At 43.5% G+C, this 27,936-nt stretch overlaps 1 long non-coding RNA gene across 2 annotated transcripts in view; it reads left to right on the top strand.

Annotated features, from left to right (window-relative positions):
• The window catches only part of LOC128323872 (uncharacterized), a 51,645-nt gene extending 25,477 nt beyond the window's left edge, over positions 1-26,168 (top strand). For both annotated transcript variants that reach the window (XR_008306497.1, XR_008306498.1), the window contains exons 4-5: positions 22,902-22,969; positions 25,896-26,168. This is a non-coding gene — a long non-coding RNA (uncharacterized LOC128323872). The remainder of the gene's footprint in view (positions 1-22,901; positions 22,970-25,895) is intronic.
• Positions 26,169-27,936: the final 1,768 nt, after the last annotated feature.

Here is a 27,936-nt window from a genome sequence, read left to right as displayed (position 1 = left end):
TCCTGGGCAGGGCCTGAACAGGGGAGCCGGCTGTGCGCCTGCGCCGGCTCAGTCCTCTCTCTGACTCCCTCCCTCCCTCAGGTATAGGCTGGGCACTGCTGGTCGCCTTTCAGGGGCCGGGCAGGAATTTTTTGGGTATACGCTTGACTGGCCTTAGCATGCACCTTTTTTCGCCTGCCCCAGTCTATAACTATTAATAGGCAGTAGCAGGGTAGTTAGCTAGGTAAACGTATTATGGTCACTTTTGTCTGGGGGTTGGGTGAGCACAGTGTGGCTGGGAACAGCAAGAAAATGGTGTGGCACCTTAGGTAAGCTTTTGGCTGTAAGGAGGAGGGGCGGCTCCCTTGAGGCTTGGCAGATCAGGGATGCTGCCTTGCTCCTACCTCTCTGCAAATGACATCCTTCCGTATGGCTTGGCAGCGTTGGACGGGTGGCATTCATTGCAGAGACCTGACCTTAGGTCGGTGAAGAAGGCCCCCCCCCCCCCGCGAACGGTGGGCCGCCTGGAGCCAAGGTGCCAGCGCCACGGGCTTTTAGGTCGGGGCGGCCACAGGATTGGTCGACCCATTAGGGACCGCACTGCTGCTTGTTGAGCGCCAATACCAGCTGCTGTGCCCCATGGGCACTATTTGATGTGTTACCCTTAATAAAAGTGGCCAATTCCACCAAACGTATTATGTGTCCGTGTCTCCTTGGGTCTGGGTGCAAGGGCTCCATCACTCTGCCATTGTGTCTGTAGTGTGGGGAAAGAGTGTTAAAGGAAAGTAAACAGAAGAACAGCCCTCCTGGAGGCCCAAGGCCTATCTAGTCCAGCATCCTGTTCCACGCAGTGGCCCACCAGATGCCTTTGAGAAGCCCACAGCAAGAGGCAAGGGCATGCCCTCTCTCTTGCTGTTGCTCCCCTGCAGAAGTGCACCTAGGTAATTTTGGAGGCTCACCCCCTGCTGCAAGTTAAGCATCATCTCCCTATTCTCATCCCACATATTTCTTTCCCTGCAACCCCCACTGTCTCTAAAGCATTTGGCACAGGTCATAATCACACTTGGCCACCCGGCACAGTGTGGACCAGCAGCGACAACACAACCTACGTCTAGGGTAAGAGCACCACCCAAGGTCTAGGGTAAGAGCACCTCTGCTCCCCTGCAACTGGTATTTAGAGGCATCTTGTCTCTGAGGCTGGAGGTGGCCTATAGCCACCAAACTAATAGCCATTGATAGACCCATCCTCCATGAATTTATCTCAGCCCCTTTTAATAGTGGCTGAGCTTTCATTCTTCCAGCCACACAGGACCTGTGCGTGGATTATACAGACTTCACACAGAAATCTAATGTGCACTGGTATACTAGCTAATAGCCAGCCTTCCCTTTCTGTCCAGGGACTAATGCACAAAATGGACACAGGGGAAATGATATATTGTGCAGGCAGGAGGGCCCTGTTGCCAACAAACCCCTTAATTATTATTATTATTATTTATTTACACATTCAGACAGGTGTTATTGACTGGTTTGTTCTATCCAGACATCAAGTCATTCCCAAGGACCTGGGATGGCTGAATTTTATTGTCAATGTTGTTGCTGTTGTTATAGATATCGTCACAGAATATAGGCTGTTCCCAGTAAAGCTGCTTTTTTTAATTGGCTGATGGTGATTTCTGTGACCCCTATGGTGTTGAGGTGCTCTTCAAGGCCTTTTGGAACTGCACCCAGGGCGCCAATTACCACTGGGATTATTTTGGTTTTTTTCTGCCACAGCCTTTCAATTTCAATTTGTAGATCTTTGTATTTTGTGATTTTTTTCCTATTTCTTTTTCTTCTATTCTGCTATCCCCTGGTATTGCTATGTCGATTATTTTGACTATTTATTATTATTATTATTATTATTATTATTATTTTAATTTGTATGCTGTCTTGCAGGACAAGGCTTCTCAAAATGGTTTGCATACAAATAAAGATCAGGCTCTTGGGACTTTGACGCACAGCAGCTTTTACCACGGGTTTATGGGGAGGCTTTACTGCGAGGGCGAAGTTATCCCCCAAAACTGCTGCAAATAGTAGGGTTTTTTTACCCCAGATATAAATTGGGCTATACTCTAACACACAGTGGAAAATCTGAATTGTGTGTGAACTGCTCCCCGGTACCTCGCAGGGACTTCTGGGTAAATCTAGCTGATATGTGAACAGGAGGTGCGGATTAAATAGCTTCAAAAGCCACATGTGAAAAGCTTCCTGGCTGTGGCTGCTGGTGGTTCTTAAAGCTGCAACCGGCCTGATATAATGTAAACAGCTCCCAGGCAAAACAGTCCTCAGAAAGATCCTAGTTGCTGGGCCCGGGGCTTCTCCTTTTGCAGACCGCAGATGTCAGAGCAGCCCCTGGCTGCAGGCATGCTTTCTCCTGGCGCAAGGGAAGGCTAGGCAATGGAGGGCATAGCTACCTTTTTTGGTGAATACTGAACACTCCACACACACCACCTGTTGGTACTGCTGGCCAAACACTTCTGAGGATTTTTCTTGCATGAATACAATCAGGGCACATGGCAGCAAAACAAACAGGAACTGAGGACAGAGAGTACCATTCCAACTCTTTACCATAGTTGCATGGGTTTTGCCTGTTTATCATTATCTCTCTCAACAAAGCAGACTCCTTTGAATGTAGATGTCATGGGGACTTCTGATGTGTGCACAATGTACATCCAATGGGAGAGCAGAGAAAGGGATGGGCCATTTGGAGCAGAAAAACACCTAGGTGATGGCATTCTCCTTGCACACCTGACCACAGGTACTGTCTGATGCAGCTGCTACCCATCAGCCATCCCCATCCCCAGGGATTTTTTGTCATTCCACATTCAGCAAGGTGAAGATGTTTTTCCCAGTCCCCCAACAGGCCTATGCAGACCACAAGCATCAGGTGGTCTTCCCAAATAAGCAGTGCTTATTTATCCCAAATAACCAGTCAGCTATTTTCTCTGTAGAAGCACCACTGTTTGCTAAAAAAAAAAAAAAATGGAAGGATAAGTCTCTGTTCTCTGAGGAGCTTACAATCTAGATATTGGCACAAAGGAAACAACAGAAAAAGCAGTGGGGGGCGGGATGGAGGCAGAGATAAATGGGAAGAGTATACAAATGTTTCAGTTACATATATTTGAGTCTTGTAGCTGTGTGACCCCCAGGGACATATTTGTTGAAAAAGTGTAATTTGTGACAAGCTGGAATTTCTGCAGTTTCCCTGATGCTGAAATATGCATGCTCTCTTCATACTGGGAACCCTCAAAGAAGGGTGGTCGGTTTGTTGAGGCTGGCTTTCTACATACAGTATATCTTTTGAATACTCCAATTAGTACTAATTTCTGGAAGGTTATGCTGTCAGCAGTCAAATAAGTGACAGGATATGATTTGACATATGACCCCCAAACTGTTCTTTTTGAATATTTAAATGAAGATGTGCTGAAGGATGATTTAGAGTCCATCACTTATTGTTGTGGATAGGATACGTACAGCATTTGCATGGAAGAAATGTGCCACCATCCAAGCTAGACTGTTAAATTACAACTAGAGGATTGCATTCATGATAAAATTCACTTATTACAAGAATGCAAAAGAAGATGATAGCAGTAGACAAGTTTGTATATACGTGGATTTTATTTGTCCAATATTGGAACAGTGACGTGCCAGATTTGTGTTTTAGGGCTTCTTTGTTCTTCAGTGCACAATCCCAGCCAATTGGATTTGACTACATAAAAGCTTTCTACATGGTAGTAAAGTGTGCTATGAACACAGTTTGCAAATAAATATAAGATGTGAGTTTATAGAGAAGCCCCCACAGATTGTCGCTATCTTTCCTTCCTAGATCTGATGGGGAGGTCACATGGGAAGAAGAATCCTGCTGCAATGTCTGTTGTGCCACATGCTGGCCAGCTCTTGCTTTGTGTGATTAACCCACCTCTTTCAAACCTCTTTTCTGGCTAATGTGAGTTAATCACAGAAAGCAAGAGATGCCAGCAGGTAGCACAGTGGAAATTGTACTAGGTGCCTTCTTCCCATCAGATTCTGGAAGAAAAGATAGCAAAAGCCAGCGGTAGGGTCTGGATTCTCTATAAGCTCTTGTCTTATATTTGTTAGCAAGCTCTGTTCACTAGTCAAGAAACCCTAGGTTTTCTAAACTACTGCCATCTAGAAAACCTCCATGTCATATAGGAAAACCTCCATGACAGTGAGAGCAAATAGAGCCTTCTCATTGTCCCTCATTCCAGATGGAGGTGATGGTGGCAATCTATTGTTACTCCAGGTTTCATTGGCCAGCATTCCGACTCACTAAGCACATGTGCAATGAATTCACAACACACGGTCTGGGGCAGAGATAATTTTTGTTAATCTCCCCTTCCCTCTGTAGCTGACTGTGACTCATAAAAATATGACTCTGAGGGCTGTGCAATCCTCTGGGACATGTTTACAAAAATCATAGCTATAGAAGCAAGAGGAGATAGATGGGAATCCATGCACCATGTGCATAATATTGCTGCATGTGCACTCAGTGTGGATGACAGCCACTGCTGTCAGTGCTATGTGGCAAGGCCTTTACATCAGTTCAGCTCTAGTCAAGCATGGTTAACAAGTTGAGGCAGAATATAGAGTGGATGGATGACATCCACATGCTGTTGCTCATCCAGATGTGGCTATCATCCACCTACACACACTGTAGTACTTTCAATGGGATGCATATTCAAATGTGCACCCCCTTCCATAGTCTGTCACAACTAGTCAGTTATGCATGACTCAGACAAGAATGGGAATGTAAGTGCAGTTTCCTTGCCAAAGAGGAGACACTCCCTTTTCTCCTGAACACCCGTTCCTTGCAAACTATTTCACACCATGTTGAAAACGAGTGCAAAAAATGTCCAAAAGGGGTTCATTTTGCAGGAGTGAAAAAATGTTCACAAAATATGAACACAAAATTCTTCTGCTCTGTTTTGTCTCTGCACCACACATGAGAGCTCTTACTCATACTGAATTAAAATCTGAGCTATGGATTGAGCGTCCCCAGCTCAAATCGTGCTTCTGCCATGAACTTAGCAGTTGACCTAGGGCAAGCTACTCCCTCTTCGGCTCAGCCTCCTATCTGCAGTGTGGAGATTATGATAATAGTGACTGTACAGGAGTGTTGTAAGGAGTACAAGATAATGTATGGGAAGCACTTTGAACACTTGAAAGTGGCACTATGCAAAATCACACAATGCATAATCAACTTGTAGAATTCTCTGCCACAAGATGTGGTGACAGCCAACAACCTGGATGGCTTTAAGAGGGGTTTGGATAACTTCATGGAGGAGAGGTCTATCATCGCCTACTAGTTGGAGGGCTATAGGATACCTCCAGCCTCAAAGGCAGGATGCCTCGGAGTACCAGTTGCAGAGGAGTAACAGCAGGAGAGAGGGCATGCCCTCAACTCCTGCCTGTGGCTTCCAGCAGCATCTGGTGGGCCACTGTGTAAAAACAGGATGCTAGACTAGATGGGCCTTGGGCCTGATCCAGTAGGGCTGTTCTTATGTTCTTATTCTGTAACATTTAATCAGCCCAGAGCACAACATCTGCATAAGTGTCAGCTCCAAAATTCTGGCTGGGAATGCTCAGGCAAGGCAGGAAATCCCTTAAGCCAGGGGTTCTCAAACTTGGGTCCTCAGATGTTGTTGGACTACAATTCCCATCTTCTCCAACCACAATAGCCTTAGGCCATTGTAGCTGGGGGAACTGTAGTCCAACAACATCTAGGCACTCAAATTTGACAGCCTCTGCCTTAACCTTCAGTAAGTGTGCCATGCATGCTGAGAACTTTCTCTCACTTCCTCTGAACTTCTTGGGTGTTCTGTGTAAAGCGTGAATAGTGTGGACACTGGGTACTTGGCCAATCTTAGGGGCCCAGAAAATACCCAAATGTGCCATCCCCGGATGCCAGTCCTGAGCTGCACTGGTGGTTCACTATGGGTGAGATGGAAACTGTACACTGACCCTGAGATTGCAGTAATGATTGCTTAGTTGTGACTATGAAAAGAAATCTTTGAAACTCATTTAACAATTAAGTTATTTGATGTGTTGATCTTTGCTGAATTTAGTTATTCCCAGTAATAAGAAGCAGGTGGGCTGGTCACCTTGATGATAATAACAACAACAACGCGATGTCTGGATAAAACAAATCAGTCAATAACACCTGTCTGACTGTGTAAACAAGAAATAATAATAATAAATAATAATATCCCTCAGTGAGGCACTACCTTGGCATGGTTGTGAGGCGTGCATGCTCTGAGGAAGGTGAGAGCTATGCCAGAGGTCCAACCATACTGGACAGGTCTTACCAGAGGAGCCAGACAAAGAGTGCTTCTCCCATCAACAATATGGTGAGAGCCGTAACTTTAATAAATCTATACCGGATCGGTCGTCGTTCGGGTCAACAAGGACCGCCCCAGGTGCTGGAGTCCCTGGACATCTGGTGGCAAGTGGGCAACAGGACTCAGGATCTTCAGTTGAGCAACCAGGGCTGGACACTGCAGGGTTACTGGAAGAAACATCGGTTAACCAGAAAAAATATACGGAAAACGCCAACAAGGAAATAATGATTTGCTATTACAAGTCTAGTCTAACTAGAAGAGGTTATTTAAAATGAATGTAACAAATTTGGAAAGAGAAGTGTCCAGATACAGAAATAACAGAACAAAGGCTAGCAGACCATAGAAGATTCATTATGAGAAATAAAGTATTCACAAAAGTTGAGCTGGAAGAACTGCAAAGAGCAACACAGGCTCAAGATATGGAAGAAGAATTACCACCAACAGAAGAAGTTGCTCAAGCGCAGGTGGAGGAGATGTTGGAAATAGAGGATGCCACTGTTGCTGAACTCTTTCAAAATCAAAACCAGGCAACCTCCCCTTTGCCTTCACTTCAAAAACCCAAATGCCATTTAACAGAAAAGCAACAAGAACTAGAGGAAAAAATAACTGAGCACATGAACCAAACAACCACCAGAGTTCGACTTCCAGCTCTAAAAACAGTTGCCAAAAAACAACTTGCTCAGGGATCAAAAGATGTCAATGCTGCACTTGCAGAAATAACAACCAATAATTTGCAAGAAATAAACCAACTAATGTACAGTGCAGCAATAACAACAACACAAGAGCTTGGATATAAGATCAGTGGACCTGTAAAAAAAGAAAGTAGTACATCACCTAAATGGAAGATTAGATTAGAAAATAAAATCGCCAGGCTTAGATCAGATGCTAGTAAATTGAAAGATATGAAAGACAAGAAGCTGACGAATGAAAACACCAAACAGTATCTGATCAAAAAATACCATCTAGATTCAAGAAAAATTAGAGAAGTCCTGGAAATAATAAAGCAGCAAATAACGGCAGTGTCAAAGAAGATTAGCAGATATGAAGCCAGAATTACACAACACAGGCAGAATCTCCAATTCCAGTCGAATCAGAGACGTTTCTACCAAAGCATAGAAGGAGAAACTGCAAGAAACCTAGACACACCAAATAAAGAAGAAACAGTGCAATTCTGGGGGAAATTATGGGACAATCCAATAGATTATAATACAAAGCAGGCTGGGTAAAAGAGGTTGAAAAATGTAAGCAACAAATGCAATATCTAATAATAACACCAGAATTAATAAGTGAAAGAGCAAAGAAAATTAAAAATTGGACTGCACCAGGCAACGATGAACTGCATGGCTTTTGGCTTAAACACTTAACAAGCCTTCATAAATAACTATCAAAACAGTTCAATCACATTTTGCAAGGAGGTGATATTGAACAATGGCTAACAACTGGGAAAACTCATCTCATAATGAAAGACCCAGCAAAAGGTGCAGTTCCAAGTAATTATAGATTGATAACCTGCCTGCCAATCATGTTCAAATTATTTACTGGAATAATAGCAGATGAAGTAATGTGAAACCTATTAGCTAATAAGTAGCTTCCAGGTGAACAGAACGGAAATTACCTGAACAGCAGAGGAACAAAAGACCAGCTGCTGATTGACAAAATGATTTTAGAAAATTGCAAGATAAGAGAAACAAATCTAAGTGTTGCATGGATTGACTACAAGAAGGCCTTCGACTCATTGCCTCACACATGGATACTAAAATGTTTAGAAACAACTGGTGTCAGCAAAAACATTCAGATATTTATTTTAAAAAGCAATGAGCATGTGGAGTACACAGTTAACAATCAATGGTGAGACACTTGGACAGGTTAGCATTAGAAGAGGTATTTTCCAAGGGGACTCACTATCCCCTCTGTTGTTTGTAATCGCCATGACCCCACTTTCACAAATAATAAACAAAACAGGCCTCGGATACCAAACATCTAAAACATCAAGTAAAATCAACCATCTGCTGTACATGGACGATTTGAAGTTGTATGGAAAGTCCCAATCAGAAATCGAATCGCTACTGAATATACGGACAGTGTTTAGCAGTGCCCAATGGAAGCAAGATCAAGAACCTGGAAGAGAAAGAACATTACAAATACTTGGACATTCTCCAGGCTCATAACATTGCGCACTCTGAAGTTAAAAGAAAAATTGGAAGTGAATACATCAGGAGAGTTAGAAAAATCCTAAAGTCCAAGCTCAATGCTGGGAGCACCATACAAGCCATAAACACCTGGGCTATACCTATTATCAGATACACTGCAGGAATAATAGACTGGACCCAGGCAGAGCTAGAGACGCTAGATCGTAAGACCAGGAAAATAATGACCATCTATCATGCTCTGCACCCCCACAGTGATGTAGATAGGCCATACCTCCCTCGCAGCTCAGGTGGAAGAGGAATGCTACAAGTCCATCAAACAGTAGAGGAGGAGAAAAGAGGCCTTGAAGAATATTTCAAGGACAGTGAAGAAGATGCACTTAAGATGGTGAATAATGAGAAACTATTAAACACCAATGAAGCAAAGCAGGCCTACAAGAAATAACAAGTCACAAACTGAGCAGAAAAATGGAAAAATAAGCCACTGTATGGTCAATATTTGCACAATATAACTGGAAAATCAAACATCACCAAGACCTGGCAATGGCTTAAGAATGACAACTTGAAGAAAGAAACAGAGGGTTTAATACTGGCTGCACAAGAACAGGCACTAAGAACAAATGCAATAAGAACAAAAGTCAAAAAATCAACAACAAATTGCAAGTGCCGCCTTTGTAAAGAAGCAGATGAAACAGTGGACCACCTAATCAGCTGTTGTAAAAAGATTGCACAGACTGACTACAAACAAAGGCATGACAAGGTATCAGAGATGATACACTGGAACATCTGCAAAAAATACAAGCTACCTGCAGCCCAAAACTGGTGTGACCATAAAATTGAAAAGGTTGTTGAAAATGAAGATGCAAAAGTATTATGGGACTTCCGACTACAAACAGACAAACATCTGCCACACAATACATGAGATATAACTGTAGTTGAGAAGAAAGAAAAACAAGTCAAAATAATCGACATAGCAATACCAGGTTATAGCAGAATAGAAGAAAAAGCAATAGAAAAAAAAACAAAATACAAAGATCTACAAATTGAAATTGAAAGGCTGTAGCAGAAGAAGACCAAAATAATTCCAGTAGTAATTGGCGCCCTAGGTGCAATTCCAAAATACCTTAAAAAGCACCTTAACACCATAGGGGCCACAGAAATCACCATCAGCCAATTACAAAAAGCAAAAATTACAAAAACTGGCAACAGCCTATATTCTGCGACGATATCTATAATAATAACAGCAACAATACTGATAATAAAATTCAGCCATCCCAGGTCCTTGGGAAAGACTTGATGTCTGGAATGGATAAATCAAAACAGTCAAGAACACCTGACTGACTGTGTAAATAATAATGATGATGATTTATTTATTTATTTATTTATTTATTTATTTATTTTATTACATTTGTACACTGCCTCAAACTTTTGTCTCTGGGCGGTTAACAATAGCAGTTGAGACGAAAGAAAAACAAGTCAAAATAATTGACATAGCAATACCAGGGGATAGCAGAATAGAAGAAAAAGAAATAGAAAAAAATCACAAAATACAAAGATCTACAAATTGAAATTGAAAGGCTGTGGCAGAAAAAGACCCAAATAATCCCAGTGGTAATTGGCGCCCTGGGTGCAGTTCCAAAAGACCTTGAAGAGCACCTCAGCATCATAGGGGCCACAGAAATCACCATTGGCCAATTACAAAAAGCAACTTTACTGGGAACAGCCTATATTCTGCGATGATATCTATAACAGCAACAACATTGACAATAAAATTCAGCCATCCCAGGTCCTTGGGAAGGACTCAATGTCTGGGTAGAACAAACCAGTCAATAACACCTGTCTGACTGTGTAAAATAATAATAATAATAATAATAATAATAATAATAATAATAATAATAATAAAATTGCTGCATCACAGGCAAAAATCAACTGGTAAGACTTTTCCAAGCATGGAGAGGAGGTGATGCAGAAAAAAAAAAAAAATGCTTACTTCCATCTGCTTGTGATGCAGTAGTTAAACTTAATTGCTGTCTCCCCTTCTGGCTGTCCTGCCTGCTCTTTGACCTTGGAAAGCAATGCCAACCACTCACAGAGCCTCATCTTGCTCCTTTGTAATAGCAGGTCAGCCCAGAATAAGCCTTAAATTATCCATGATCTGATTCTGGATGAGGGGCCAATCTGATTACAGAGACTTGGTTGTAGGAGGCTGGTGGCCCAGTCTGGTCCCAGCTTCTCCCACCAGGGTACTCTGTTGAGGAGCAGGGGAGGGGCTGTCGGTGGGGAGGTGGAGTGGCTGTGGTCTATAAGAACAATATCTCCCTTGCCAGGATCCCTGTCAAAGTGTCTGGCCATATTGAATGTGTGAACCTAATTTTGGGGACCAGGGATAGACTGGGCCTTCTGTTGGTGTACCGATTGCCCCGCTGCGCAATGGAATCCCTAACTGAGCTGATGGACTTGATCCCAGGCTTGTGGTTCTTGGGACTTCAACGTCCACTTTGGGACACATATGTCTGGAGTGGCTCAGGATTTCATAGCAGCCATGACAACTATGGGCCTATCCCAAGTGGTCTCGGGACCAACGCATATTGCTGATAACACACTTGCTCTGGTCTTTCACTCTGAAAAGGGTGGTGTTCTGTGGGTGAGAACTCAAGTGCATTCCCCATTGTCATGGATGGACCACCATCTGATTAAGGTTGGACTCACTACCACGTCCCACCTCCTCAGGGGAGGAGGGCCCATTAGGATGGTCTGCCTGAGAAGGTTACTGGATCCAATAGGATTCTGAGTCTTGGAGGGATTTAGTGTTGGCTTTCCTGGTGACTCTGTCGACGCTCTGGTGGAGAATTGGAATAATCAACTCACCAGGGCAGTGGAGATGATAGTTCCTAAGCGTCCTTTCCGACCCACTTTGAAACTGGCCCCTTGGTATACAGAAGAATTATGGGGGCTGAAGCAGCAAGGTAGATGACTAGAGTGCAGGTGGAGAAAGACTTGACTCGAATCCGACAGATTATTACATAGAGAGCATTTGACGATCCATGCTCAGGCGATATGTGTGGCAATGAAGCAATTCTTTTTCTCCCATATCGCATCCGCAAGTTCACACCTGGCAGAGTTGTTCAGGATCGTGAAGGGGCTAATGTGCTCCCCTTCCCCCTTGAATCAGTACTTAGAACCAACAATTACTCACTGTGACCTTTTAAATAAGTTTTTTGTGGAGAAAATATCTTGTATTCGGACCGACAGATTTAAATTCCACAATTGTTACAGAATCTAATGCTGAGATGTCCATCAGCTCCTCTTTTGTGATGACCCTGGATCAGTTTCAGTTCATGACCCCTGAGGATGTGGACAAGTTGCTTGGAATGGTGTGGCCTACCACCTGTCTTCTTGATCCTTGCCCAACACATGGCTTATAATATCTGGCAGAGAAGCTATCGTATAGGGCCTGGTAGAGATCATAAATGCTTCTCTGAGGAAGGTAGGATGCCTCCTTGTCTTAAGGAGGCAATCATTAGACCGCTTCTGAAGAAGCTTGCCAAACTGGCTTTTGGGTGGACTATGGGGTGGAGACTGCCTTGGTCGGCCTGATGGATGATCTTCAATTGGGAATTGACAAAGGGAGTGTGACTCTGCGGGTCCTTTTGGATCTCTTGGCTACTTTCGATACCATTGACATAGTATCCTTCTGGAACATCTGAGGGGAATGGGGGTGGGAGGCACTGCTTTGCAGTGGTTCCGCTCCTATCTCACGGGCAGATTCCAGATGGTGTTTCTTGGAGACTGTTGTTCTTCAAAAACTGAACTTGGGTATGGTGTCCCTCAGGGCTCCATATTGTCTTGAATGTTGTTTAACATCTACATGAAACCGCTGGGATAGATCATCAGGAGATTTAGTGCAGGGTGTTATCAGTATGCTGATGACACCCAAATCTATTTTTTCATCAACATCATCAAGAGAAGGCATAACCTCCCTAAACACCTGCCTGGAGGCAGTAATGGGCTGCATGAGGGATAACAAACTGAGGTTGAATCCAGATAAGATGGAGGTACTTATTGGGTGAGGTCGAAACTTGGGAGACTATTGTTACCTGCCGATTCTGGATGGGGTCACACTCCCCCTCAGAAGGAGCAGGTCCACAGTCTGGGGGTACTTCTGAATCCAAACTTCTCCCTGGTGCCCCAGGTTGAGGTGGTTGCTAGAGGTGCTTTTTATCGGCTTCGGCTGGTACACCAGCTGCGTCCGTTTCTTGAGATGAACGATCTCAAAACGGTGGAACATATGCTGGTAACCTCTAGGCTGGATTACTGCAATGGGCTCTATGTGGGGCTGCCTTTGTACGTAGTCCAGAAACTCTAGTTGGTCCAGAATGCAGTGGCCAGATTGGTCTCTGGGTCATCTAGGAGAGACCATATCACTCCTGTGTTGAAAGAGCTACACTGGCTGCCGATACGTTTCTGGGCAAAATATAAGGTATTTGTTATTTCCTATAAAGCCCTAAACAGCTTGGGCCCTGGGTATTTAAGAGAACGCCTTCTCCGCCATGAGCCCCATCGCCTGTTAAGATTATCTGGAGAGGTTCGTCTGCGGTTGACGTCAACTCGTCTGGTGGCTGCTTGGGAACGAGTAGCAAAGAGCTTTCTTCGTTGTTGCCCCTGGACTTTGGCATGCACTCCCTGTTGAAATAAGAGCCTCTCCATCTCTGGCAACTTTTAAAAAGGCACTGAAGACACATTTATTCACCCATTTTAATGTTTTACATGATTTTGTTAATTGATTTGATATTTTAAATGATTTTTATTGTAAACCATCCATAGACACAAGTTTTGGGTGGTATAGAAATATTTTAAATAAAATAAAATAAAATAAAATAAAAGGCATTGAGTCGTGGACCCATTAAAAACAAGGTAGTATCCTTAAGTGTCAAAATCGGTCTTAATTTGCATGTGTGAATATAATGGAAAGTTAGGGAAATGAACGCAAACTCAAATGAGAAATTACATTCTTGAATATAATCAAGCGTAATGTTTTTGCTGCCTCTCTAATGCCATCTTGTGGTCATCTTGTTTTTTCCATGTCTGGACCAATTATTTCCCTTTCATTTGGTGGTGCTCAAGCTCCAGCAAATTAACTACCTACCCAGCTTTTTCTCTTTTAGACTACATTCACATTTATCCTCCTAAACATTCCTGATTCTGTGCAGATTGCCCTGTGGTCACACCATGTGAACTACTGTTTTTCTCTTGTACATGTGCTTACTGACGCACACCATGTACATGGACACACACCAGTTATTGAGATCTAATTTCTAATGTTTTCCCCAGTATCGTTGCCAATACTTGGGCAGGGTTGAATGTACTCAGTCAGGAAATAGGCTTCTGTACATCAGTGTTTCTTTTTGGGCAAAATGCAACTCCAGATCTTGACAAATATGAAAAAAAACCCTGAATTTAAGACAATGTAAAATTACTTGGAGCCGTACTGTGAGTGATTTGAATGAAAACTAGTAATTAGGATGACAATTTTAAGAGCACTGAAGGTGGTGTAATTCTCAGCAGAGTGGCACATGGAAAAGAACTATGAAGACGAAACGCAAGGCTGTTTTTTTTCTGGATGGAGAGCAAGGCATGGTTGGGTGTTAAGCCTATAGAGGCAGAAGTTTTGTCTTTCCTCCAGTATCCTTGGTTTTCCTTTTGGAAATATTTCCAGATCTGAAAAGTTGTAGTCATCAGAATTAAAATGTTTTGCCACATGTTGTCTGACCTTCTTTGTCATTATGCTAACAAGTGGTTTAATCATGTATTAAGGTCTGTAGCTGTTTTTCCAGCATCCTGGATGAAGAATCCAGAGAGCTTGCATTCAACAATGTATATTATGGCCTTTCACATGAACATGTGGGAGTGATTTGGGAGGTAAAGAGTTCCTACCTTGTTTTCCACTCTGTTTGGATCTGCAAACTCAGCACCCAGACGATCATCGCAGCCATAGTCTCCATTGCTGCAGATGGGGGCGGGGTGGGGGAAGTTCTCCCAGGATCAGCAAAACCTTCATCATGATTTGTACTCCCAGGAGCCTAGCAGCCCTCACTGCATCATCTGGTGCCCTCTGATTGGCCACAGAGGGGCCAGAGATGGGCCCAGCCCCACTGAAGGTATTGCTAGCAAAGGACCATAGAGTATGCTGTGCAGAATAGCGCATTCACAGATGGTGTCCCCTGTAGCCACAGCTCTCTATTACAAATATGGCCACTTGTTCCTGGGAACGCCTAGAAACAGCAAATGCACCTACATGATGAACACAGCGAGGTAGGATGGCTCCTATTTTTCTTCTACCTTGGTAAAGAACAAGGTACATGATCTGGGCTATCCACATTTGAGCAAGCTGGATTGGATGGATTTGCATGGGTTTTTACATCCCCAATGGAAGTAGCATGCAATGTACAATCACACAAGCAGTTGGTAGTTCCAGTACTGCCCTCTTGTACAGCACTCTCACTGTGTGTGTTAGAGCCCTGCAGCAGCACAGGTGGTTCTGCAGTGCTACACTGTGGGACATGTAAACCATTATCCAATATAACACCGCCAAATGATTGGTCTGTATTTGAGTCTTTTGTACACTCAGGTTTGCCCATAAATAGCTTTGCATTCAATGTGGCCATGTAGCTGTGCCATGAATTTGTAGGTTGTGCTTTTGGTTAAAAGTAATGTTGCAGTTGAGGACCAGTATAGAGGTGGTTACTTATTGAAAACTTCAGCCGGCATCAATGGGAGCTTTTATTCCAGAGCATGTAGCTGCCACAGGGGAGACAGATCTGGATCAGGACCATGTTGAGTGTAGATGGTTAAGCCACCACCACCCCCACCACCACCACCCCACACACACATACAAACCTCACCATAGTTTCAATCCACAGTGGGCCTGATCTGGCTACCATTTTTCTGAATAAGAAAGAAGCATGCTAATCGCAATTGTGTGTCTGACACTAACATAGATCCATTTTTCATCAAGTTTATAGAAACAGCTTTTGGTGTGGGGCTCTTGGATGAGAGGTAGCTTGCTCTCCCTGCTTAATCTAAAATGGAAATGATAGGGACCTACATCTGGGAGTTATGTTAAGCACAATACAATCTAGACAGTTACAATCTAGACAGCTTTGCTTGGCACATCAGAAGGGCCATATACATGATGATAGTAGCCACCCATGATACCCTTTGTATCGCACGTAGTGGTGGTTTTGCATGGAAGGGTGGGGGCTGTTCCAGAGGTGGACATGTTATTTGGTGCCTCCTGTGCAATATCTCATTTTAAGGTTGGAGGCATGTCTTCCTGCAGTCTGCTTTTCAACTTATTTGGGAACTGGTGTACAAGACAAATCCACATTTTGAGATCCCTGCTATTGATTTCTTTCTTCAAAGTCAAAGTGTGCCACGACTGTATTTTATGCTTTGCAAGATGCTCCCATAAACCTCCACCTAGCGACAACTGTAAAACATCCCCTTCTCTGTAGGGTTCTTTCCTTACAGTCAGGGATGGCCCGAGCTATTGTGATGCCTGAGATGCGGTGTCAAATACTTCATTTCCCTGCCGCTGCCCCCAAGTAGGAGCCAGACCCCTTTCAAAAGCAACCCTCACAAGCTTTGAAAGTGGTCTTGTGGGGCACGGAGGAGGAGGGAAGGTTGCCGGCAGCCTCCTCCTTTCTCTTTGTGCTTCTTGGAAGCTTTGCAAGGAATGTGAGCAGATATGCTCCTCGCAAAGCTTGCTGGGGTCAGATGGGTCCCAAAGAGCTTCTCAGATGGCAGCAGCAGTGGACATTTTGCTACCGTGCTGGTGCCCCAGTAATCAGCTGCCTAAGGCAACTGCCTCACCTTGGCTCATGAAATCCTGAACCTTGCAGTAATCGGATCTCTGTGCTGCTGCCCCTCCCCACTTGATCTCTTAGATGTTCATGAAAATGAGTGTTCAGCCAGAAAGGGCAGACACCAAATGAAGCTGGAGAAAGAGAATTTTTGTGTGTATGTACTGTAAATAGGAGCAGTTTCAATGGAACTGGCACACAGAAAGGGTACTGAATCTTCCTCTGTCTATTCCATTTCCCCCACAGCCTGTCCGCCTTAATTACCTTTTTTGAACCTGGTTAGGGTAAAATACAAACCTGGGGAAGAGCTATGGAAGGAGAAGTGGTGGGTGGAGGAAGGGTTTAACACCCTCCTCCTGTCTGCTGTTTCTGCTTGAAATCATTCCACATCTACACACACACATCCCCCAGAGGTCTTTGGTGACCCCATTTGAAGGTATTGGTCTGCTGCTATTGCGTGTCATTCCACCATGTATAACAAAGGTCACAAAATGAGGCTGGAATATGAGGGAGTGGTGTGTGTGTGTGTATCTCTATCTATCTATCTATCTATCTATCTATCTATCTATCTATCTATCTATCTATATACACAGTCCAATGAGCAGCCAGCCAAGATGCGAGATCAAGGAGCCGGGCTAGAGGGGCCAGGGGAAGAGTGGGGGCGAGTGTGGGAGGAGGCAGCAGCAGACAGAGGCACAGCTGAGGGGGATATGGGTGAGAGCAGCCTGGTATGGCAGGGCAGAGGTCCAATTAGCGGGGGCATGGGATGCATCAGTTCCAGGGGCATAACTATAATAGGGCAAGGGGAGACAGTTGTCTGGGGGCCCACTGCCTTGGGGGCCCCCCCAGAGGCAAGTCACATGATTGACTCCCCCAGCCACGCACCCGCCCGGGCTTCCTTCAGTTGTATCCATCCTCCAAAACTGATGTGAGTGTTAAGACCTGGAGCTACCAGAACAGCATGTCTTTCTCTAGTACCATTCAATGACTTGCATCGGCCACAATTTAAAAACCTTCTTAAAAATAATGTAGGATGGTGTTCTCTTGTGTTTTTGTTACCACTATTCAGCCTCATTTAAGATTTCTTTACTTCATGAGCTGCGCTTCAGTGAGGGGGCGGCATTTTAAAATCTTGTCTCTGGGCCCACTCCAACCTTGCTACGCCCCTGATCAGTTCTCAGGAGGGATTCAAGGCAGGCTCGGCCAGTGATGAGGGGCAGTTGGAGGGCGAGTGGTGGAGGCCTCCAGAGAGAGACTGCCACAGTGACCCTGATGAGCCTGGAGGAGGAGGACTCGGGTGAACCAAACCCCCTGCCCGCAAAAACTCGGAGGCCCTGCCTGGGGGAGGTGAGAGGGAGAAGTAAAACAAGAGAACAGCTGCGGAGAGACCAGTGTCATGACAATGCTAATGTTTTAATGTAATATTAATACAGGACCAGAGGAGGAGTTAATATTAATACAGGACCAAAGGAGGCGAATTCCTTTTCTTTCTTTTTTTGATACTATTCATCCCACTATCAAATTTCGTACAACACTGATAAAATTTTTTTTTTAGTTGTTGAGATTATTAGGAAAAGGCAATAAACTTGTTATGGATTTGTATTAAAAATCCGCATCTGAATTCTTTGCTTAAATTTGATAGTTATCATCCAGTTGGTCTTAAAAGAAATCTTCCATATTCTTTTATGTTGAGGCTATGTAGAAATTGTGGAGACAATTGTTTTATACAGACAAGGCAATATTTTGAAAGTTGGCTTGGGGCTTTTGGAAAGCGGCTGTCCTATTCAGTCAGCAAAGAAAGCTGGGGGGGAAAGCTTGTGCCAGTTTAATCCCCATGATGGGATTGGAAACAACTAGTGGAAGTAAGAATCGTTCTGATAGTAAATACTATAAATTATCCTCAGGAGACTATACATTTGGATAGAGCTGCAGATTACAATGTTGTTATACTATGTTAGATATCAGTTTCCATTTTAAGTCTATTATGTACATTTTGGCTAGTTGTCTTTTGAATATATAGTCAATTTATTTAATATAATTCAGTCTACTTGGAGTATTTTTCATAATAATTAGAAACTTATATTACTATTGTACAAATTGTGTCATTAGTTTTCTTTTCTTTTTTTGCTTTTTAATTTTTTTATTGGTTTTTACAATATTTTAACAATCCCGTTAAATTGTGTCATTAGTTTTCATAAAGATATATTATTATGCATATTTTGTCTAGTCACATAGTAGCTCTTTCCTAAATGGTACATACATATATGTACATACACTTATTGTCCTATTATAGTATTATATTTTTTTCTACTTAAGAAGACTTTTTATATTGGCAGAACTACAAGATTAACCTGATATTTTCTTTTTTAGTCAAAATGTGATATTGCAAGCACATGGGAATATTTGTCTACACTTCTCCCTTCTATTGACAGCATGATATTTTGGGAATGAATAATCGGATTTCATCTTTTCAGTCAGACATACAGAGACCACTCTTATGAGATCCTGTTGATCATTGCCTATGAACCATGTTGTGATGCATTGATTTTGATTAATTATATTTAATGCAGATTGGGTAGTTTTCAGTCATATAGCTTTATTATTAATATTACATCAAAACATTGGCATACAGTATTTGGGTTCTTTTTTGATATGTTGATATATTGTTGAATCCAAAAAGAGTTTGTGTTTGCTGCTGTGCTGAGAAACTAAGCAGCAGCTGTGCTTGCTGCTCCATTGCTCTACCTGTTCCTTTGCGCTCTCTCTCCTGTAGCAACTGGGACTATAATTTTGTCCCATAGCAGGTGCAAGAAAAAGACAGGAGCCCTCTCAGGTTTGAAGCCTGGCAATCCAGGGAGGGAGGGAGAGAGAGAGAGAGAAGTTTATTTGGTCAATCCAGGGAAGTATTGATTTTTACTACTTACATTGCAGGGATTACCCAATAAGTATCCTGGCACTCTGAACCATGTTCCACACCAAAACACAATCACAGTGAATATGCTATATAGATGAAGGATCACATTTTCACCTGTATGTGATATTGTTCTTTGATTGTAAAAGTCCATATCATGACAAAATAAGTACCACTGCTATTAGAAGTGTGTGAATTGTCCTGCAAAATGAGTAACAAATGCACAAGGGAAAGTTTCTGGTATGGAGAATGTTTTCAAACTTCCCAGCAGATTAGAGGTAAACATTCTATGTTGCCCAAAGAGGAAATGCTGAGGAACAGGAGGTGTTCATGCTTCATGTTCCATTTATGTTGCTCTAATGTCTGAATCTGTTGTGGCCGAGGGCAAAATTGGATGTTATGTGCAAATGTGTGTTTTAAAGTTCTGGTGCCTGTGGGGTTTTTTAAAACACACATTTGCATGCAATGTCCGGTTTGGCCCTCAGCCCAAGAGGCTTCATAAAGGAAGGAAACCATGAACCTCTGGCCCTGTGTGTTGCATATTGTAGGATTTACATCCAGGGCCGGCTCAAGGTTTTCTGTTTATCCTAAGAAGGAGGGGCACATAGCCAATGAGCCCCCAAACCTCTTGCAGTGTTGTTGAGGATTCTGGGCCAGGTTCTCAGTTCATGTGGGGAGCTGGTGTAGTGAATGCCTTTTCACTTGCCTGCCTTGGCTACGGTTGATAACCAGCCCTGCAGAGGTGACCCTTGCATGAGGCAGGCTGAGGTGGTCTGCAGAGGACACCTCCATGAGGTGAAGGAGAGGCACATGGGCAGCAAGGGCCATGCTCCCCCTCCATGGACACCACCCCACAGACCTCTCTGCCACTACCCTCTCTCACACCCCTGGAGCATGTGCTCTGTTTCTTTTGCACCACTTCTTTCCCCTCTGATGCAAGCTTACGATCTGAGGATGCTCATATGCCATCACTGCTGCTTTGGCAATATGACCTGCCCCACAGATGAGGGGGGCATGTAATGTCCTTTGCCTGAAGCAGCAGCAAAATGTCTTGAATTGCACCACAGCCTTCGACACCCTCAGCTCATGTAGGGCCCTGGCCAGTCCTGCTGGGCCTCGTTGTTCCTCTTGAGCTCTTCTCCTCTTCAGAGGTGTAACTAGAATACACTTGATGTATTCCTGTGGCTGCACATTGCCTAGAAGGATCTGCAGAGGTGGGCAAACCACCACTCAGGGAAGTTTGTCTGCCTTTATGTATGTATGTATTTATTTATTTATTACATTTATATACCGCCCCAACTCATGTCTCTGGGTGGTTCACAATGATAAAACAGTTAAAAACACATATAAAAACCCATAAAACAATTAAAAACTAACAATTTAAAAGTCAATCAGAGAATTAAAAACCTATTAAAAAGCTGAAAAAGCCTGAGTAAAAAGATGGGGTTTTAAATATTTTTAAAACAATTGTCAGAGATGGGAAGGATTGTATCTCAGTAGGGAGCACATTCCATAGTCCCAGGGCAGAAACCGAGAAGGCCCGTCTCCGTATGGCCACCGGACGAACTGGCGGCAACTGGAGGCGGACCTCCATGGACGACCGCAATGGATGGTGGGGCTCATAATGAAGAAGACGTTCTCTCAGATACCCAGGGCCTAAGCCATTTAGGGCTTTATAAGTTATAACTAGCACTTTGTATTTTGCCCGGAAACCTATAGGCAGCCAGTGTAACTCCATCAGCAGAGGTGTAACGTGGTCTCTCTGATATGACCCAGAGACCAACCTGGCTGCCGTGTTCTGAACCAACTGAAGATTCTGGACTACATACAAAGGCAGCCCCCCATAGAGCACATTACAGAAGTCAAGTCTGGAGGTTACCAACATATGTACCACTGTTTTGGGGTCGTTCATCTCAAGAAACGGGTGCAGCTGGTGTATCAGCCGAAGCTGATAGAAAGCATCCCTGGCCACCGCCTCAACCTGAGAAACCAGGGAGAGGTGTGAATCCAGAAGTACTCCCAGACTGCAAACCTGTTCCTTTCAGGGAAGTGTGACCCCCATCTAGAACAGGTAGATCAAAATAATCTCTGGAGTTCTGACTGCGCACAATAAGTACCTCCGTCTTATCTGGATTCAGCTTCGGTTTATACTCCCTCATCCAGCCCATTACTGCTTCCAAGCGGGCATTTAGGGAGGATATGTCAGCTCCTGAAGAGGCTGACATGGAGAAATAGATCTGGGTGTCATCAGCATACTGGTAACACCCAGCTCCAAATCCCCTGATGATCTCTCCCAGTGGTTTCATGTAGATGGTAAAAATCATTGGAGAAAGTACGGAGCCTTGAGGGACACCATACTTAAGCTCAGATTTTGAAGAGCAACAATCTCTTATCGACAGCATCTGGAATCTGTCCGAGAGGTAGGAGCGGAACCACTGTAAAACAGTGCCTCCCGCCCCCAACACCCTCAGACGTTCCAGAAGGATACTATGGTCTATAGTATTGAAAGCTGCCGAGAGATCCAAAAGGACCAACAGATTCACACTTCCTCTGTCAATTCCCAATTGGAGATCATCCATCAGGCTGACCAAGGCAGTCTCCACCACATAGCCCGCCCGAAAACCAGTTTGAAATGGGTCTAGATAAACAGTTTCCTCCAAGATCGCCTGGAGCTAAGAGGCCACCACCCTCTCAATTACCTTGCCCAGCCATGGGAGGTTGGAAACAGGCCTATAATTGCTCAGCTCTGAGGGATCTAATGCAGGTTTCTTTAGAAGAGGTCTAATAATTGCCTCCTTGAGACAAGGAGGCATCCTGCCCTCCCTCAGAGAGGCATTTATGATTTCCACCAGGCCACCTACAGCAGCCTCCCTGCTAGATCGAACAAGCCATGCTGGGCAAGGGTCAAGAGAACAAGTGGTAGGCCTCACCACTCCAATCTTCCTGAGGAACCCCAGGATTCATAGGCCCAATGTAAAAAATTCAAGAGATTGTGATTGAGAAAAGTCCTCACAAAGGTCCATAGTTTGACCTGTAATATGCCTAAATTCTCATGGACTAACCTTCCTTCCCTCTTCACACCCCTGGCTTTCTTTAATGCAAAGATGTCCTAGTCCTATCCACATTTTCTCCACACCTGCACTGAAGGTCAACTAGATGATGCACCTTTTTACCTGATTCCAACTTGAGGGCACAACTCAGTGTGATATCCTAACTCAGATTATGCCGATTCCGTTTAAAGTCAAGTAAGATGACTTAAAATGCAGCATGAATGGATGGGAGGGAGAAGCTACACCCCACAGCTTTCCACTCAAAGCTACTTTTTAAGTAGTGTTCTCTGTGGGGCTCCATGACATGAAATAATTCCCCAAGGAAAGGGGGGAAATGATACAAGGATGGTTTTGCTCACACACCTGATTGATTGATTAAGTGCCATCAAATTGGTGTCGACTCTTAGCAACCACATAGATAGATTGTCTATCTACCTGCCTGCCTACCTGCCCCTTAGCTAGATTTGGTGGCATACCTGATTTTGCACATGCATATGCTACTTTCCTGCCTAGTTTTGCCCTTAACCTTGCTGAATAATTTGTCTTTTCTCCAGCAGATGGATAGCTGCCAGTTCTCTTAATCACAAACCTGACAACAATGCAAAATTGCTGGCTATTACTGGTTAGTCTTGATCTTCTTAAATGCAATGCCTGACTAATTGCTTCAGGGCTTATTAAAAGTCTGAAAGTTATATCTATGACTCAGAGATAACTAGGATAGAAAGCAATCTTGCCTTGCAATGCTAAAATGAATCTGTTGTATATACCATGGAATATGCTTACTCCAACTTAAAAGTCTAACATGGAGTCAAGCAAATTTTTGAATTCCCATCTTTAAAAAAGTCAGGTGGCAGGAAGCTTTGCCCATCACCTTCTTTCATAAGCATGGCATTATGTTTTCAAGTTTTTCTTCATCCTCATCTTCAAAGAAGGTAAAACATAAAAGCTGAGAAGACTGATTCAGAATACTTAGTGCTTGTAAACTCAAAACTAATATATATGCGGCCCTTATTAAAGATTTGTCTAAATGAAGCTGACAGGTGTCTGTCATGTATTCTAGAAAGCAAGTAGATAGGAGAACCCTGCTGGATCAGGCCAAAGGTCGGTCTTGGGAGTGGCTAACTGAGGCGCTCCAGTTGTTGTTGGACTACAATTCCCATCATGTCCAGCAGCAACAAATTGCAGCTGGGGATGATAGGAGTTGTAGTCTACAAACAGCTGGAGAGCCCAGTTTGGCCACCCTGGTCTATCTCACCCAGCAACCTCTTTCCCACAACCAGATGCCTCCAGGAAGTCCAAAAGCAGAGCTTGAAACAGGCAACTTGCAACGCACTGCGCCACTCACCCTGGCTGCACCACGCCACTGAGGCAAACCCAATACTTGCACTTCCCCACTTCCCTACCACCTGGGCCCCTGCCTTGCCCCCTGGGCCAGAAGCCTAGTGTTGATTGCTGCCCTTTCCCCCCTTGCTGGCTTCTTCAGCAGCATGCGCTGTCCTCTGGTCAGTGCTGCTGATTGCCATAGCAGGCACCCACCTTCACCAGCTGGTCTGTCTCTCACTGCCACCACTGCTCCAGCTCTGTCTCTCCTTCCATTCTTCCCCTGCTTCCACCAAACGTATCTGTTGTGTTTCCTCCCAAAATGGAGGAGAGAAATTTGGTGGAGGGGAGGGAGAGAGGAGGGGATGGAACAAGCAAACTAGGGCACCGGTTGGAATGAGAGAAAGTCCAGCTGGTGAAGGTGGATTTCGGGTATCTGCTACAGCAAGCAACAACATTGGCCAAAGGACAGAGCATGCCACCAATGAGGCCAGCAAGTGGAAGAAGGGCAGTGATCAGCACTGGGCTTCTGGCCCAATGGGACAGGGCAGCGAGTCAGTTGGCTAGGCCAGCAAGTGGGGTGGGGCAGGGTCAGCAAGGGGGGGGCAAAAGATGGAAGGTGGCAGTAGGCAGGTAGGGTAACATTCTTAAGTCTCCGCTGCAGCCCGTCCCGGGCTGATGCAAAGATCGGTGCGGTGGCCATTTTGTAGGCCACCGTGCATGTTCACATGGCCTCTGCGAGGCCTGGCAAGGCCTATGGCCTCGCAGGGACCATTTGAGCATGCACAGTGGCAATTTTTTTTTAATGGCCACTGAAAACAAAATGTCTACCATGCATGCTCAAATGGCCTTTGTGAGGCCTGGCATGGCCTCGGGCCTCTCAGAGGCCATTTGAGCATGCATGGTGGCCATTTTGTTTTTGGTGGCCATTAAAAAAAATTATTTAAAAAATGGCTGCCGTGCATGCTCAAATGCTCCCTGCAAGGCCCTAGGCCTTGCCAGGCCTCACAGAGCCCATATGCGCATGCACGGCAGCCTCCAAAATGGCCACCACTCTGATCTTTGCAGGCCCAAGCGGGCTGAAAATCAGCCTGGGACAGGCTGTGGCAGTGACTTAGACTGGTGGGGGAGGGGTAACCTTTGCAGACACCCCCCCTCCCACGGGCTTTAGGAAGCCCGCCAAAGGGGCTACAGGTTAAAACATTTTTTAAAAAAATTTAAAATCCACAAACCCCGCCCCCCAGGACCAAACCAAACTGAAGGGGTGCAAGAGGTGCAGGACTGAACTGGCTCAGTCAGGTTGGGGTGCAATTCGCACCCAAACTGAACCGCGCCAGCCAGTTCCGTGCACACACCTATGGTCCTCCATACAATATTGGGCAAGGCCCCCCCGTGCTCTTCTGAGTCTTATGGGGGGGTCCTTGAGAGAATTGCCACATCATCTGCATTTCCCTGCCAACTTAGGGAGATGTAAGTCCAAATTATTTAAGTGTCCACTATGGCGTTCATAAAAAAATAAAATAAAATAGGAGCAGGTTATTTATTTATGTATTTAAAATATTTATACCCTTTCCCTCCAGTACAATACTGCTTGGGGCAGCTCGCAAAAGTAAAAGTAATATAAAATTTAAAAATAGTAAAACAAATATAGCACAGCATAGAATAAAATTAATTAAAACAAACCCAATTAAAAATAAAAACCAAATAAAGATTTTTAAAAAGGTCCATCGAAGTATATTATTATAAAGAATTATTAATAAATTATAATTAAAATATTTTCAAAACAGATTTTGAGATCTTTTTTAAAAACCCTAAGGGAGGGAGCATAGTGAAGTTCTTCTGGGATGGCATTCCATAGCCAATGGGCCACAACCGAGAAGGCCCTGTATCTTGTCCCCACCAACCAATTCTTTGCCTTGTTAAAGACAAGGAATAGCAGAAACAATAAATGTCTTCTCTCCTTTTCTAAACTCCTTACTTTTCCTCTGACCCACCCTTTGACAACAATGTTACAAGTTACAAAGTTATTAACATGTTTCCTGTTTTGTGCTGATCTTAATTCTAAATGGAATTCTCCATTTCCACTGGCCTAATCCTGTGTGTTGTGTGCACTTATTCTCCATTGCTCATGGATGTTATCATTATCATTAATGTCATGGGGCAGAATCTACTTCCAATTCAAAGTTGTATTTTCTCTCTTTTAAAAAATATTTTATTTTTATTTTCAGACAACCAAGAAACGACAAATGAATGAAAGAAAAAGCACATATGAAATCTCACAGTTATCTAATACATCAACTTGGATTCTGCTTCCCCATCATGTCTTCTGTTATGATTTCATTCTCACTCAATGACATTTAATAACATATCTATGTATTTGGATAAACATCAAAATTGAAAATATAAAACTTGTGGCCTTATTTACAAAGAAAATCCAAATCTCGGATGTGGCGTTAAATCATGTACTGAATTATAATGTATAAACTGTTCCCACGAACAAATTTATCCTCTGATTTGTTCTTTATGTATGAAGTAAGCTTAGCCATTGATGCCTATTCCCAAAGCTTAAGTTTCCACTCCTCTAATGACGGAATTAAACTAACTTTCCAATATAAAGCATAAAGAATCCTAGCTGCAGTTATCATATATAAAGACAGCTCAGTATAGTTTACAGATATATAAGGTTTTGTAATATGTAACAAAAAATAACTGGAAGCAAAGGAAAGTTAATATTTAAGATTTGTTGCATCTTACAATGGATTGTCTTCCAAAATATCTGGGCTTTACTGCACATCCACCACATATGATAGAATGTTCCTGCTGATCTTGTAGTAGCAAGCTGGTCTTGTGGTAGCAAGCATGACTTGTCCCCATAGCTAAGCAGGGTCTGCCCTGGTTGCATATGAATGGGAGACCTGATGTGTGAGCACTGCAAGATATTCCCCTCAGGGGATGAAGCCGCTCTGGGAAAAGCAGAAGGTTCCAAGTTCCATCTCTGGCTTCTCCAAGATAGGGCTGAGAGAAATTCCTGCCTGCAACCTTGGAGAAGCCACTGCCAGTCTGTGAAGACAATACTGAGCTAGATAGACCAATGGTCTGACTCGGTATATGGCAGTTTCCTATGTTCCTATGTTCCTGATTAATGCATTTCCAGAATTTTCCAGATGATTTACTGTCTATCTTTGCAATAATCACGCTAGTAAGATACCAACGAAAATACATTTTATACCAGTTTTCTCTTAATATGAGATTCACTGTTAATTTAATGTTCACCTTCCATTGATACTCCCATTGTTGCATATCACTTGTTTTGTTTAAGTTTTGCATCCGTTTAATCATGCAATCTTTTACCTGTTGTACTTTCCAATGACAGAAAGGTCCTCCTAAATACAGTTGAGGTGTGTCACCAGAATTAAATATGGAGGTTTCTTTTAAGTTGTATACAGGACAGAGCATAGAAGGGCATTCGGCCATCAGTTTATTTTATAATTCATCACCTTAAGAACATAGGAACATAAGAAGCTGCAATATACTGAGTCAGACCATTGATCTATCTAGCTCAGTATTGTCTTCACAGATGGGCAGTGGCTTCTCTAAGGTTGCAGGCAGGAATCTCTCTCAGCCCTATCTTGGAGAAGCCAGGGAGGGAACCTGGAACATCCTGCTCTTCCCAGAGCAACCCCATCCCCTAAGGAGAATATATTGCAGTGCTCACACTTCTAGTCTCCCATTCATATGTAACCAGGGTGGACCCTGCTTAGCTAAGGGGACAAGTCATGCTTGCTACCACAAGTCCAGCTTTCCTCTTGTGCCACATGCATGGCTGCAAGGGAATCACAGTTAGTAAAAGCTTTGTGGGTTTGTTTGTTTTTTCCTTGGAGAAGAAACTTGGTGATCTAGTTGGACAGGTGTTTTTAGCTTAAAACGAAAGCATGTAATTTACTGTTTGGCGACACCACTCTTAAGTCTTGTTTGTGACTCAACAGGATCACTTCTGTCCAACCATATATGAATTCATTGTCTTTTAAAGCATCGTTTCTTCCCCAGTTTTATACAGCTATGGGATTCAGTTACCCACACAGCCAATTTCTAATTGGAAAAGAGAATGAAAGAGAGAATTTTCCTCTATACCTTGCTGGGATTTTTTTTATTTTAGAAGATTAGTCACTCCAGCAAAACCAGATAGTGTGTAATTCAATTAATACTTTTTAAGTCTTCCTATTTTTAAAAACTTTTTTGATAGAGACCTCCACTGTACTTCATACCTCT

The sequence above is a fragment of the Hemicordylus capensis genome, chromosome 4 (genome assembly GCF_027244095.1).
Source record: "Hemicordylus capensis ecotype Gifberg chromosome 4, rHemCap1.1.pri, whole genome shotgun sequence".
In the NCBI taxonomy this organism is placed as follows: Eukaryota; Metazoa; Chordata; class Lepidosauria; order Squamata; family Cordylidae; genus Hemicordylus; species Hemicordylus capensis.
This window is presented reverse-complemented; position numbering and strand designations above follow the sequence as displayed.